General features: G+C 40.3%; 1 long non-coding RNA gene across 1 annotated transcript in view; it reads left to right on the top strand.

Annotated features, from left to right (window-relative positions):
• Window positions 1–12776, top strand: part of LOC102469294 (uncharacterized) — a 48460-nt gene extending 35684 nt beyond the window's left edge. The window contains exons 3-4 of the long non-coding RNA XR_334824.2: window positions 1252–1378; window positions 12742–12776. This is a non-coding gene — a long non-coding RNA (uncharacterized LOC102469294). The remainder of the gene's footprint in view (window positions 1–1251; window positions 1379–12741) is intronic.
• The last annotated feature ends 1351 nt before the right edge of the window (window positions 12777–14127 follow it).

Genomic DNA, 14127 nt, shown 5'->3' with positions numbered 1-14127 from the left:
GGCCTGAGGGCCCTGTTGGGGTGACGGCCTCCCTCTTCCTCTCTGTCTTGCTCTCTCATGGAAGAAAGGAATAAATAAAGTTTAAATTTCTTTTTAATGTGGAGAGGTTTCCAGTGAAATATAGAAATTCGCAATGCAGTTTCTGACTTAGAAATCCCTGACTATAAAGCTCTCTTATCTGGACATGGGTCTCTCATTCAGGAGTTGAACTCCAATTTCTTACTGAAAACAGGGCCTCCACATTGTGAGACTCCAGAGTCATGCAATCCTAGGCGAGCGGCACTCCACTAGTGAGGACGGTGCCTGCTAGGGTCGGCAACAATATGGTACTGGCAAGATGTGCTCGCCCCTTTGTCTTAGAATTGCCCTTTCCCGGGACCAGCAGTTGATGTAATGGCTATTTAGGACTCTTATGTAGTTGACCGTGGTTCAAGTCCTGAACCTGGTGGCTTAAACTCACGCCGGGTGCGTGCATGTGCATGTGTGCCCAAGATCCCGAGAAGAGAATGGAGGAGAAGGGATTGTGGCGTGGCCATCCCCCCAGAGGGTGATTTCTTGCTTTCTGTCTCTCTGTCTCTCTCTGTCTTTCTGGTGAACGTGTGCGCCCTATAGCAAAAAAATCTCTCAAAAAAAAAGAAAGAAAGAAAGAAAGAAAGAAAGAAAGAAAGAAAGAAAGAAAGAAAGAAAGAAAGAGTTGCCCTTTCCAGTACTCCTTTACATTTTCTTCCACTGCTGGGAGCAGTGGGACTCTCGGACTCTTCTGATATTTCTGGGGCATCCCATATCATTCCCTACTGCCACTGGGGTCACCAGGACCCTCTCTTGACTGGTCAGGGTTCCCTCTGATGCCACAGGGACCTAAAACGCCACTGCTGTGCTGAGACTCCACGAAGCAGCATGGGAACTGGGGTGTGGGGAGGTGAGAGTCGGCCCCGCTCAGCAGAACCTAGAATGACTTTCCTCGTGGGTATGAGGCTGTCATTCTGGTTGTGGCATACTACGACCAATCCCGTGAGTAAGCCTGGATGTGTGAAATAGGACCCGGGGGGGCATTCTGAAAAGTAAACCTGCTACATAACACTATGGGTGTGAGGAAACGTCTTCTGAACTGATTTCCCGGAGAACATTTGGAGTGCAAGCAACGGATAGGTAAGTCCAGATAAATGGATTTTGGAATGTTTTACTTCAATGTTCTTCTTCTTCTTTTAACCTTTTATTTATTTATTTGTCTATTTACTTGTGATTTTCAAGCCACAGTGTCCAAGGAACACCTCAAGGAATTAGAAATAAAGACAATGGAACCAGACACTAGCCAAAGGAAGAAAAAAATAACAAGCAGAAACAGAAACTAGAAAAACTATAGATGATATTAATCGAAGTAAGTATTTTTTAGAAGATATCCAATATTGAAAAACCTTTAGCTAAACTAAGAAAAAAACTGAAGTCAACAAATAAAATTATAAAGAAGAGATATTACAACTGATACCACAGATATAAAAGGATCATAAGAGACTGTTATGAATAATTGTATACAATAAGTTGGATAGCCTAGACAAAATAAATTCCTAGACACATACAACCTGCGAAGATTGAATTATGAAGAAATAGAAAATCTGGGGGCCAGCAAGTGGCATGGTGGTTAAGGATGCTGGAATCCCATATGGCTGGTGAGGTTTGAGTCCTAGACCTGGCGGCTTGCTCTCTCTCTCTCTCTCTCTCTCTCTCTCTCTCTCTCTCTCTCTCTCTCGCTCTGTCCCCCTCTGGTCAAATTAAAATAATAGATAAATAAAGTTAAATAAAATAATTCTAAAAGAAAAAAAAGAAAAGAAATATAAAATCTGAGCAACCAATATTGAGTTGGTAGATAGAATCAGAAATGAAAAACCTAGAACCCAGTGGCTTCATTGCTGAATTTTACTAAAAATTTAAAGAACGATTCGTTTAAATTCTTCTCAAACTCTTCCAAAAAAAATTGAAACGGAATGAATACTTCTAAACTCCTTTTATAGACCAGTATTACCCTGATACCAAAGCCAGGCAAGAACACCACCACTAGAAAAATAAATAAATAATTATAGACTATTATCACTGATGATCATAGATACAAAAATCCCCAACAAACTACTAGCAAACTAAATACAATAGCACATGAAAAAGGTCATACTGCATGATCAAGTGGGATTTATTTCTGAGATGCAAGGATAATTCAACATATGGAAATCAAAACACAATGGTATGCCATATTAATAGAATTGAGGGTAAAAATATTACACTCATCTCAGTAGATACAAAAAAATCATTTGACAAAATTCAACATAAAAACTCTCAACAATTATGAATAGAAAGACAGTACCTCAACATAATGAAAATCGTGCATATGACAATCCCACAGCTTACATCATACTCAACAGGGAAAAGCTAAAGCATTTCATCCAAAATTAGGAACGAGACAAGGATTCCCACTCACACCACTTCAGTTCAACATACTGAAACTACTGAAATCCTAGCAGGAGCAATTAAGAAAGAAAGAAAAATAAAAATCATAAAAGTTGGTAAAGAAAAGTTGAATGGTCTGTTTACAGATGGCGTGATCTTATATAAAAACCCTAAAGACACCACCAAAAAATCTATTGGGTCTAATACACAAATTCTGTAAAAGTGCAGGATACAATCAACATACTAAAATCAGTAGCATTTCTGTATACTAACAAACTCTCCAAAAAATAATTTTTAAAAAGTTCCATTTATATTAGCATTGAAAAATAAAATAACTTAAGAATAAATGTGACCAAGAAGGTGAAAGATCTGCTGCTGAAAACTATACAACATTGATGAAAGAAACTAGAGAAGGCACAAATAAATGGAAACATACTCCATGTTTATGGACTAGAAGATTAACATCGTTAAAATGTTCATATGACCCAATGCTATCTACAAATTTAATACAACCCCTATCAACATTCTAATGACATTGTTTCACAGAAATAGAAAAAATATTTATAAAATTTCTATTTATATAATACAAATACCATAAATAGCCAAATAGTTTTGAGCAAAAAAATGAATAATAATAAAGCTGGAAACAACACATTACTTTATTCCAAAATGTACTACAAAGCTATAAAACAGACATATTTTAAAAGGCATCACAACAAACACATATCCCAATGGAACCAAGTAGAGATTCCAGAAATAAATCTATGTGTTTACAATCAATTGATCTTTGACAAAAGTACCAAGAACAAACACAAGGAAAGGACAGTCTCTTCGATAAATGAAAATCTGGATAGCTGCATACAGAAGAATGAAACTGGGTCCTTACCTCACACCATATAAAAAAAATCAACTCAAAATTAATTAAAGATTTAAACATAAAATCTGAAATTGTAAAACCACTAGAAGGAAATAGGGGGAAAAAACTCCTGGACATTAATCTGAGCAATGACTTTTTAAAACTACAACCTATAAAGCATAGGCAACAGAAACAAAAATAGGACAAATGGGATTAAACTAAAAGGTTTCTGCACAGCAAAGGAAACAATCAGCAGAGTGAAGAGACAACCTACAGAAAGGGTGAATATGTTCATAAACTATACATCTGATAAGGAGTTAATATTCAATATATATAAAGAACTCAAACAACCCAATAACAAGAAAATAAATACCCTGATTTTTAAATGGACAAAAGTCATGAATAGACAATTCTCAAAAGAAGACATAAAAATAGTCAACAGGCATTTTAAAATGCTCACCAATCATCAGGGAAGTGCAAATTGAAACTACAATAAAATATCATCTCACACTCATTGGAATGGCTATTATCAAAAAGACAAAATATAACATGTGTTAATAAAGACATGGAGAAAGGGAACTCTTGCATACTCTTGGTGCAAATGTAAGTTGGTGCAGCCATTATGTAAAACAATATCAAAGTTCCTCAAAAATTTAAAATAGATTTATCATATGATGATGCAGCAATCCCACTTCTGGGAACATATGCAAAACATATGAAACCAGTATGTTGAAGAAATATCTGCACTCCCATATTCATTATAGCACTAGTTATAACTGTCAAGATACAGAATCGAGCTGAATGTCTATCAACAGGTGAATGGGTAAAGAAAATGTAACATGTAAACACAATATAGGATACTATCCAATATTAAAAAAAAAAAGGAAATCCTATTATTTGCATTAGCATGGATAATCCTACAGACCAGCAGTTGGCATAATGGCTATGTCACTGGACTCCCATGTAGTCGACTGCAGTTTGAGTCCTGGACCTGGTGGCTTAAACTCCCACCGGCGTGTGTGTGTGCATGCCTGCCCAAGATCCCAAGAGGAGATTGGAGGAGAAGGGATTGCAGCATGGCCATCCCCCCCGGGGGGTGATTTCTCGCTTTCTGTCTCTGTCTCTCTCTGTATTTCTGGTGAGCACACGCACCCTATAGAAAAAACAAACAAACAAAAAAAACCCAACTCTCCAAAAAAGGGAAAAAAATAGCACGGGTAATCCTGGAGGCCATTGTGCTAAGTGAAATATGGCAGGCACAGAAGGACTAACATTGCAGGATCTCACTGTATGTGAAGCCTAAAAAAGTTTAATTTATAGAAGCAGAGAGCAGAACCGTGGTGGTCAGGGGAAATGGGGGAGGGAGAAGGTGGTGATAGGCAGCTTGGAATGGGGAGATATTGATCCAAGGGTACAAATTTCAGTTACATGGGAGGTATACGTTTTGGAGATCTATTATACTGTATAGTGACTCTACCTAGTAATACTGTATTATATGCTTGAAGATAGCTAAAATGGTAGAGTTTAAATGTTTTTACCACAAAATAATGATAAATATGTGAGGTGAGGTTATGTTAATTGCTTTAATTTAATCATATCATAATGTTTACCTACATTGAAATAGTGTGTTGTACATCGTAAGTGCATACAATTTTTGTTTGTCAACTATACCTTTATAAAGCTCAGGAGAAAACAAAACAAAACAAAAGAAAAAAACCGCACACACACATACACACACACACACAGAACAACTGAAGATCACTTGGGAATATAAATAAGAAAACTTCTTTTAAAAAATAGCTAGTCACGGGACCAGCAGTTAGTGTAATAGCTATGTTGCTGATCTTCCATGTAGTCAACCATGGTTCAAGTCCCAGACCCAGTGACTTAAATTCACGCCAGGTACGTGTGCATGCGTGCCCAGGATCCCGAGAGGAGAATGGAGGAGAAGGGATTTTGGTGTGGCTATCTCCCCTGGGGGGTGACTTCTTGCTTTCTGTCTCCCTGTCTCTCTTTCTGGCAAGCATACATGCCCTGTAGCAAAAACTAAAAAAAGTAAAAATTAAAAAAGTAGTTAGTCAAAAACTTATCTTAAAACATCACTAGTAAAATCTAGTACTATAAATATAATTTGATCTCAGAATTTAAGAATAGTTCAAGCACTAGAAAAGTGTGATTTTAATATTTAAAGAAATTGAAGGAAAATAAAAATATGGTTATGATAACTGGTGCTAAAAAGATCAACTAGCCATTCTTTTCTTATTTTTTTATTCCGTTTAAGGTAAGTAAATCTCGCAAACACATTGAAGTTTACTTTCTAGAAATTAATAGTAAAAATTTTTTGAGAGGTTTTTTCTGTAGGGCACATGCACTCTCCAGAAAGACAGAGAGAGACAGAAATTGAGAAATCACCCCCCAGGGGGATGGCCACACCGCAATCCCTTCTCCTCTATTCTCCTCTCAGGATCCTGGGCATGCACGTATACGCGCCAGGTGTGAGTTTAAGCAACTAGGTCCGGGACTTGAACCACGGTCAATTACATGGTAGTCCAGCGACATAGCCATTACACCAACTTCTGGTCCCAGTAGTAAACATTTTAAATAAAGAAATACTAAAAGCACTTCATCAAAATTGAAAAAAAAAAAAAGAGGAATACCTTCTACCACCAACAATGATTGAGAGAAGGAAGGAACATTACAGATAATGGTATGAGATAAGAGAAGTAGCCCTGCTTGGTGTCACAGCTGCAGAGAAGTGGAATCCCACATGGGATCAGTCTGAGTCTCCAGACCAGTCTGCCTGAAGCAAGAGGTGCATGTGTGGAAGTGCCCCAGACCCAACAGGCTGAGGGACTGGAGGAAGGGAATGACAGTACAACGGGACCTTGCGAAGGTCTGCTTCTCTCTCTCTGTCATTTCTGCCTATACACACATGCTATTATGCATAAAGAGAGAAAATTAAAATTAAATAAATAAGAGAAATAGTCTAAAGTAAAAGTGAAAAAAAAAAAACAACAACAACAACAAAACAACTCTTTTATGCTTTTTACTGTTTTTCTTATAAGTGGGCCCAAGTTCCCCAAAAGCAGTGCTGAATATCTTATTACCACAGCTGTCCCAGAAAGACCAATCACTCGTTTTTTTCTGTTTACACGATCTATGGGAACAGCTGAATATGATCCGAAATAGAAGGGCCATACAGATGGGGCCTGAATTGCTAAGACATATCTAACCTTCCAATCCTTTAAAAAAAGAAAGTGAAAATCCAGTCCATGTTTACTTACCCATATAGCTCTGGCCCTCAAATTCATTCTGTTGTATTGTACTCTAAATTGGGGAGCAGATTGATAGCCAAAAAAGTTTTATTATAAAGTGATATTTCCTTATGGAGCCCCAAACCCCAAAATGGCATTTCCAGAGTACATGAAACAGGACAAAGAGTAACCTAATCATTCTGCCTTTAGTCACAAATCTATTTAATTCAAGGTTTTTTTTTTCAAATTCATTTACTTATGAAATTAGATCATTCATTACAATTATTTTGGCAAGCAAAGACAGCCAGCTGCTCAAGTGAGATCCCAAATACCCTAACAAATTGAATAAACATCAATTTGTTTGCTCATTGATAGGATTATGGAGTCAGGAAAGTGTCTTGTTCCTCAGCATGAAATATTAAGATCCAAATTAGTTCATTATGACTTTCTCCTGTTACAAATTAAATGAAATGAAGAATCTATTCACAAACTTTAAAAAAATGTGGTTAAAAATGAAGACCTGGGACCAGCAGATGGCATAATGGTTACACTACTGGACTCCCACGTAGTCAACTACACTTTGAGTCCCAGATCCAGCAGCTTCAAACTCACACAGGGCACATTTGTGTGTGTGCCCAAAATGCTGAGAGGAGAAGGGAGTAGAAAGGATTGCAGCACAGCTACCCCCAGGGGAGTGGTTTCTGGCTTTCTTTCTCTCTCTGTCTCTCTGGTGAGCACATATGCCATATAGCAAAAAATCTCTCTCTAAAAATAAATCATAATAATAATTAATGAATTAAATAAAGACCATTTGAACATAAAACATTAAAAATAAAGACCATTTGAAATCTCTAGCTGCTGGTAGTGTTCTCCATATAGTTCCTAATCTTTCTCTCTAATCTAGAGCCCGAATCCTACTTTAAACTGTGTTTCATTTAAGAGGCCCATTCTAGACCTCTCTCCTCTAATTACCTTCCCCACATTACACAAATCTTATTTGAAATAGCACACATTTTCATGAAAACATTACCATATACTTGCTATATGTATTTCTAAGATTGGCAACAGCATTTCAAGGCGCTAAGAAAATACTAAAGAAAGTTTAGGTTTATTGTCTTCTCATTTAAATTTAAACGAATTTACTAATTAATTAATTTGCAGAAATGACACTGTCTTCCTCAGAGAAATACCTTGTATGCAGATGCAGGGAGGGTAATGCTTATTAATATGCAGTTCTCATTTCCATGAAGGTATTCATATATTTGAATTACTAAAATTCTGAATCTAAAGCTAAGCTCCATACTAGGTCACAGCCTGATTTTATTTATTTATTTATTTTTTTAGAGATTTTCACTGTAGGGCGCGTGCGCTCGCCAGACAGACAGAGAGAGACATAGAGACAGAAAGCGAGAACTCACCCCCCAGGGGGGATGGTCACGCCGCAATCCCTTCTTCTCCATTCTCCTCTCGGGATCTTGGGCACGCACGCACACGCGCCCGGTGTGAGTTTTAAGCCACCGGGTCCGGGACACGAACCACAGTTGACTACGTGGGAGTCCAGCGACATAGCCATTACACTAACTGCTGGTTCCCACAGCCTGATATTTTGAAGTAGACATTCACCCATTCCCCACCCAATCTGTTTTATGTTCTTCCTATAAAAATGTAATAAATGCCAAATATTTTCTCCTAAATTATCACTAGGCAGGTGCCATTCTTTGTGAAATGCACCTCATTGTCAGTTGTCTCTGAGAATGTTAAGTCTGAGCTACTGCAGCCACATTAGGATCTACAGTTTGGAATGCACCTCCTTGTCACTTCTCTCTGAGAATGTTAAGTCTGAGCTACTGCAGCCACATTAGGATCTACAGTTTGGAATGCACCTCCTTGTCACTTCTCTCTGAGAATGTTAAGTCTGAGCTACTGCAGCCACATTAGGATCTACAGCAGTGAGTCTCCATTTTGGCATCACATTCAAGTCACCTATGAGGCTTTTTCAAAATGCCCATGTCTGACACCTTCCTAAAGAGTCTGACTTAAATGGTACAAGACAGAGTCTGAACAGAGTGTTTATTTAAAGTTCCTTGAGTGGTTCTAGTGTAAAGTAAAAGTTGGGGCCCTCTGAACTGGTCCTAAATGGCTCCTGAATTTGAGGAAACATTTGAGTCACCACTTGGGGCCCATCCCCAGACTACGTAAGACAGGAAGAACCAACACTTATACTCAGCACCTTTCTGTGACCAGATGTTTGTGTTTTTCTGCACACTGACCAATTCTCTGGGTCTTAGCCAGGTTCCCCACAATTTTATTCAATTCTGATGCTAACTAGAATGAGTTAGTGCAAGACACCCAGGTTAAGAGCTTATCCTATGAGATCAGCAGATGGCAGAATGGTTATGTCGCTGCACTCCCACGTAGTCAATTGTGGTTCAAATCCCAAACCTGGCAGCTTAAACTCATGCTGGGTGTGTTGTGCATGTGTGCCCAAAATCCTGAGAGGAGAATGGAGAAGAACAAAATGCGGTGTGGCCAACTCCCCTGGGGGGGTGATTTCTCACTTTCTGTCTTTCTCTCTGTCTCTCCAGTGTATGTGTACACTCTATAGCAAAAACCTCTCTAAAAAGAAATAATAATAAATAAAAAAGAAAAGCTCATCCTGCAAGACCTTCCTCGACTAAAGATGTCACTTGCAAGTAGTCATAGGTCCCAGGTTACCCACTTCTGCCTGATTGGACTATAAGCCAGAGGTTCCCACAGCTCTCTTCTGGGTTTGAAGAGAGCCATTTGCTAGTATGGCTCACAGAATCCAGGAAAACCATTTAGTCACTATGCCGATTTATTACAAAGGTAATTTTTTTAAAGAGTTTTTTTTTTTTTTTGCCTTAGGGCACATGCACTCACCAGAGAGAGACAGAGACAATGAGAGGGAAAGTGAGAAATCCCTTCCCCCCGCCCCCACCAAGGGCATGGCCCTATTGCAATCCCTTCCCCTCCTTTCTCCCACCATCTTGCATGCACGTGCCAGTGTGATTTTCAAGCCACTGGATCCAGGGCTCAAACTGCAGTCAACCATGTGGGAGTCCAGCAACATAACCACTACACCATCTGCTGGTTCCACAAAAGCAATTTGAAAGGATGCAAATGAATAGTCAGATGGGGAGATACAAAGGTTGTAGTCTGGAAAGGTCTGGAGCACAGGCACTCTGGCCTGGTGGAGTTGGGTATGTGTCATCCCTGCACATGGATGTGTTCACCAGCTGGAAGCTCTCCAATCCCCACTGGTCATGGACTTTTTAGGGAGACTTCATCACATAGACACGATTAATTCTTAACCAAAGCACCAACCCCTCTCATTTTCCCAGAGGATGTGAGTGGGACTGATAGTCCCCAGCTTCTAATCATGGCTTGATCTTCCTTTTGCCCAGCCTCTATCTACAAGTCCAATAATCACCTCAGCTCGTTGCATGGGATTTGCTCAGGCTTAATTGCTGGAGGGGAGCCCCATGCTCCTGTGGGCCTCCCTCTATGGTTCCACAGGAGCAGCACTGGGCAGCGCGGGGTTGAAGGAGTTGGGGTGCTCCTGAAGCACCGCTCCACCAATTCAAACACCCCAGCTGCCCATTGATCAACCTCAACTCAGGGCAGCCAGGAGATGATGCCAACTCACCCCCTGTTCCATGCAGACTCCCTTTAAGACACGCCACCTCATTTCCCTTAAGTAGTGGCCTCTTCTGCTTCCCTCACTTATTTCTTTCACATGTGGAACTTCCCAGTTGAGCACGATTCCTGCATTTTCTGCTGTTTCATGCCACCTGCCCCTCTTGTTCCCCTCCACAGAGCTTCACATGTCTTCTTATTAATGCTTTCTGGTTTGCGTTTTCTAATTCCTCTGTCCTTTACTTCTTCTTGGCAGAGTAATTCATGTAAGAATAAAATATATGGATTCTGGGGCCAGCACATGGCGTGGTGGTTAAGAATGCTGGACTCCCATATGGCCAACCGTGGTTCAAGTTCCATACCTGGTGCCTTGTTTTCTCACTTTCTCTCTCTCTCACTTTGTCCCTCTCTGGTCAAATTTAAATAAATAAAATTAAATAAGATAATTCTTAAAAGAAAAAAAAATGGATTCTAGTAGTCTTTCTCATGCTGATGAGGATCGTATGATTGGAGCACAGATTACCAGTCTAACAAAATAGAAGATAGAGTTATCATCTGCTGACACTACACAAATTCCATAGCAAGTGATTGAGAAGAGTGAATGGCCTGTTCTCTTGTAATTAAAACATATCATAGAGCACTTCATACCACAGTTCAGTTTTGCAAATGCAGCATAAATTCTGTGCGCACAGGCAGGAAGAGAAGCGCATTTCCATCTATAGTAAGTCAGTGCAACTTCCCAAGTAATTTCCAAGGGTTATAAACCTCCAAAATGATCAGCAAGACTGACTGCAACGTATTAGTCATTAAGAAATTTCTCCATTATGAATGAAGTTCATTATTAGCCCCCACAATGCCGTATGTTAGAAGTGAGAGGTACAGGGGATGAGGACATGGAGCCAGTCTGTGGATGTAAATTCTCACACACGTTGCTGTAGTTTCAGACCATGGCCACCGAAATTGACACGCAGTTGCAAACAGTCTGCAAGTTACTTAACAATATAATGATCCCTCACAATGTTCTCTTATTAATAAACTTTAAAGGAAAAAAGGGTGAAACCGCTTCCATTGCTGTTACCTGGTACACAATACACTCGGTTATTTTTCATCAGGGCTGGGTGATGGTGCAGCAGGGGTTCAGCTGGACCCACATGTCTCATGCTCAGGGCCAGCACCCTCTAAACATACCAAGCATGCACATATGTGTCCATGACCTGGACCACGTGAGACTGGAAGGGATTGCAACGTAAAGACTCTGTTGGAGGTGTCTTTCACTCTCCCTGAAAAATAAAAATAGATAAACTGTTTAACTTTTTATTTTACTTTTGCTGTAGGGCATGTACACTCATTGGCGAGAGCCAGAGAGAGGGAAAATGAGAAATCAACCCCTAGGGGAACTGGTCACACTGCAATCTCCTCTCCTCCACTCTCCTCCCAGAACCCTACACAGGAACACACATGCTCCCACTGTGTCCCCAAGCCACCAGGTCAGGATTCTAACCGAACAGTCAACCATCTGGGATTTAGCACTTTAATCTCCATGCCACCTGCTGGCCCTATTTTCAAAATAATTTTTTGAAATAATAATTATTACTTATTTAGGGACCAGTTGATGGCGTAGTGGTTACATCGCTGGATTCCCACATGGCTGATCATGGTTTGAGTACTGGATCTGATGACTTGAAAAATCACACCAGGCATGTGTGCATGTGTTCCCAAGACCTCAGGAGGAGAATGGAGAAGAAGCGATTGTGGCCATCCCCCCGGGCAGTGAGTTTTCACTCTTCCTCTCACTGTCTCTGTCTCTGGCAACCGCATGTGCCCTAAGGCAAAATCCTCTAAAAAAACTTAATTATTTGTCACATAATGTACTAAAACCTTATGCTAGCATTTTTTTATTCTCTCCAGTGATATCGGCCTCTCTTCTTTCTGGTAGTGTAACTCTTCAAGGGACAGCAGATTACCTAATTTTTTTTTCCAGTTAACTTTTCTTTTTAAACATTGAGTGATCATGGTTCAGAACTTCAGGCAAGTTTTCCAGGTTTTATGGGTTAAACAAGAAGGTTCTACTGAAAGTCATGACTCCACGCTTAACATGCGATGATTTATACTGTGTTGATACACACTAGGAGGTACCAGGCCCACCTACCCTTCTTAGTCTTCTCTCTCTCTCCCTTTGCTTCCCTACCCTTCACCCTCTTGCCTTCTTTTCCCATACGGACTTGCAGGGACCTTGCATTCCTCTGAGAATGGCTCTGAGAAATCAGAGATGAGAATTCCTGCCCTGATTCTGTGGAATGCATAACATCGAGAATTACCAGGGAGTGATGGGGGACCAGCAGATGATGTCACATCACTGGGCTCCCATGTAGTTCACGGTGGTTCAAGTCCAGGATCTGGTGGCTTAAAACTCATGGCGGGTACGTGTGCATACGTGCCCAAGATCCTGAGAGAAGGGATTGGGGCATGGCCATCCTGCTCCCCTCGGGGGAGGGTGATTTCTCACTTTCTGTCTCTCTGTTTCTTTCTGACTGGCAGGCGTACACATCTTAGAGAAAAATCTCTCTCTACAAAAAAACAAAAGAAGAAGAAGAAGAAGAAGAAGAAGAGCTACCAGGGAGGGATGAGCTCGGTGCAGTGATGCAGGAAGGACATGACAGAGAGAAAGGTGGGAGGTGATAAGTGAGAACTCAGAGGTGCAGACCCTTGCCCAGCAGCAGAGGAGAAAGGATTGCTGCGTGAGCACACCCCACTGGGAGTTGCTTTCTCTCTCTCTCTCTGGCAAGCACACTTCCCCTCTAGCAGTGAAAAATTTGTTTACTTTTATTTTTATATATAACACATATGATATATAAAATACAAAAATTAAACTTTATTGTATGATGTTAAAAGCTTTATTGTATATATTAAAATAGAGATTTAAAGTTTATATAGTAGTAGAAGTTGGTAGACACAGCACAACAACAGTCTTTAGTACATAAATTGTGGTTAATAAGATTTTTCCCAGGCAAGCAAGCAATCTATTAATATGTAATATATGTAGGAATTTCCTGAAGCAAATTGTTGAGTTATTTATTGGTTTACATCCTTACTTTTTCTGGAAAAGCATTTTCAAGCATAAGCAAGTCACATTGACATAGTCCAAAATCTTAATGACACACTTATAACAAGAACCCAAGTATTTGCCTTTGTTAGAACAAATGTGTACCTGAGGTGGAGAGGAGACATGGGGAAATCTAAGGCTGAATCTTTCCACATAACAAAGAGCATAGAGGGACCAGCAGATGGTGAAGCAGTTATGGTGCTGGATTACCACTTGGCTGACTGAGGTTTGAGTCCCGGACTGAGTGGCTTAAAACTCATGCTGAGCATGCATGAGTGCATGTGTGCCCAAGATCCCAAGAGGAGAAGGGATTGCAGCATGGCCTTTTCTTCTGAGGGGTGATTTCTCACTTTATGTCTCACTGTCTCTGTCTCTGTCTCTCTCTCTCTCCAATGAGCACACATGTCCTAAGACAAAAACCTCTACCAAAAGAGAGAGAGAGAGAGGGAGAGAGAGAAGGAAAGAGAGAAAAGGGAAGGAAGAAAAGAAAGAGAAAAAGAAGAAAGAAAAATAAGAAAGAAAGGAAGAGAGAGAGAGAGAGAGAGAGAGAGAGAGAGAGAGAGAGAGAGAGAGAGAGAGAGAGAGAGAGAGAGAGAGAGAGAGAGAGAGAGAGAGAGAGAGAGAGAGAGAGAGAGAGAGAGAGAGAGAGAGAGAGAGAGAGAGAGAGAGAGAGAGAGAGAGAGAGAGAGAGAGAGAGAGAGAGAGAGAGAGAGAGAGAGAGAGAGAGAGAGAGAGAGAGAGAGAGAGAGAGAGAGAGAAAGAAAGAAAGGAGGAACAAAGGTAAAAAGAGTTACGAGATACCCTAAGAAGAAACGCAGGGA

The sequence above is a fragment of the Tupaia chinensis genome, unplaced genomic scaffold (genome assembly GCF_000334495.1).
Source record: "Tupaia chinensis unplaced genomic scaffold, TupChi_1.0 Scaffold000290_1, whole genome shotgun sequence".
Classification (NCBI taxonomy): Eukaryota; Metazoa; Chordata; class Mammalia; order Scandentia; family Tupaiidae; genus Tupaia; species Tupaia belangeri.
Note: the sequence above shows the minus strand (reverse complement) of the source record. Positions and strands in the feature narration are given on the sequence as shown.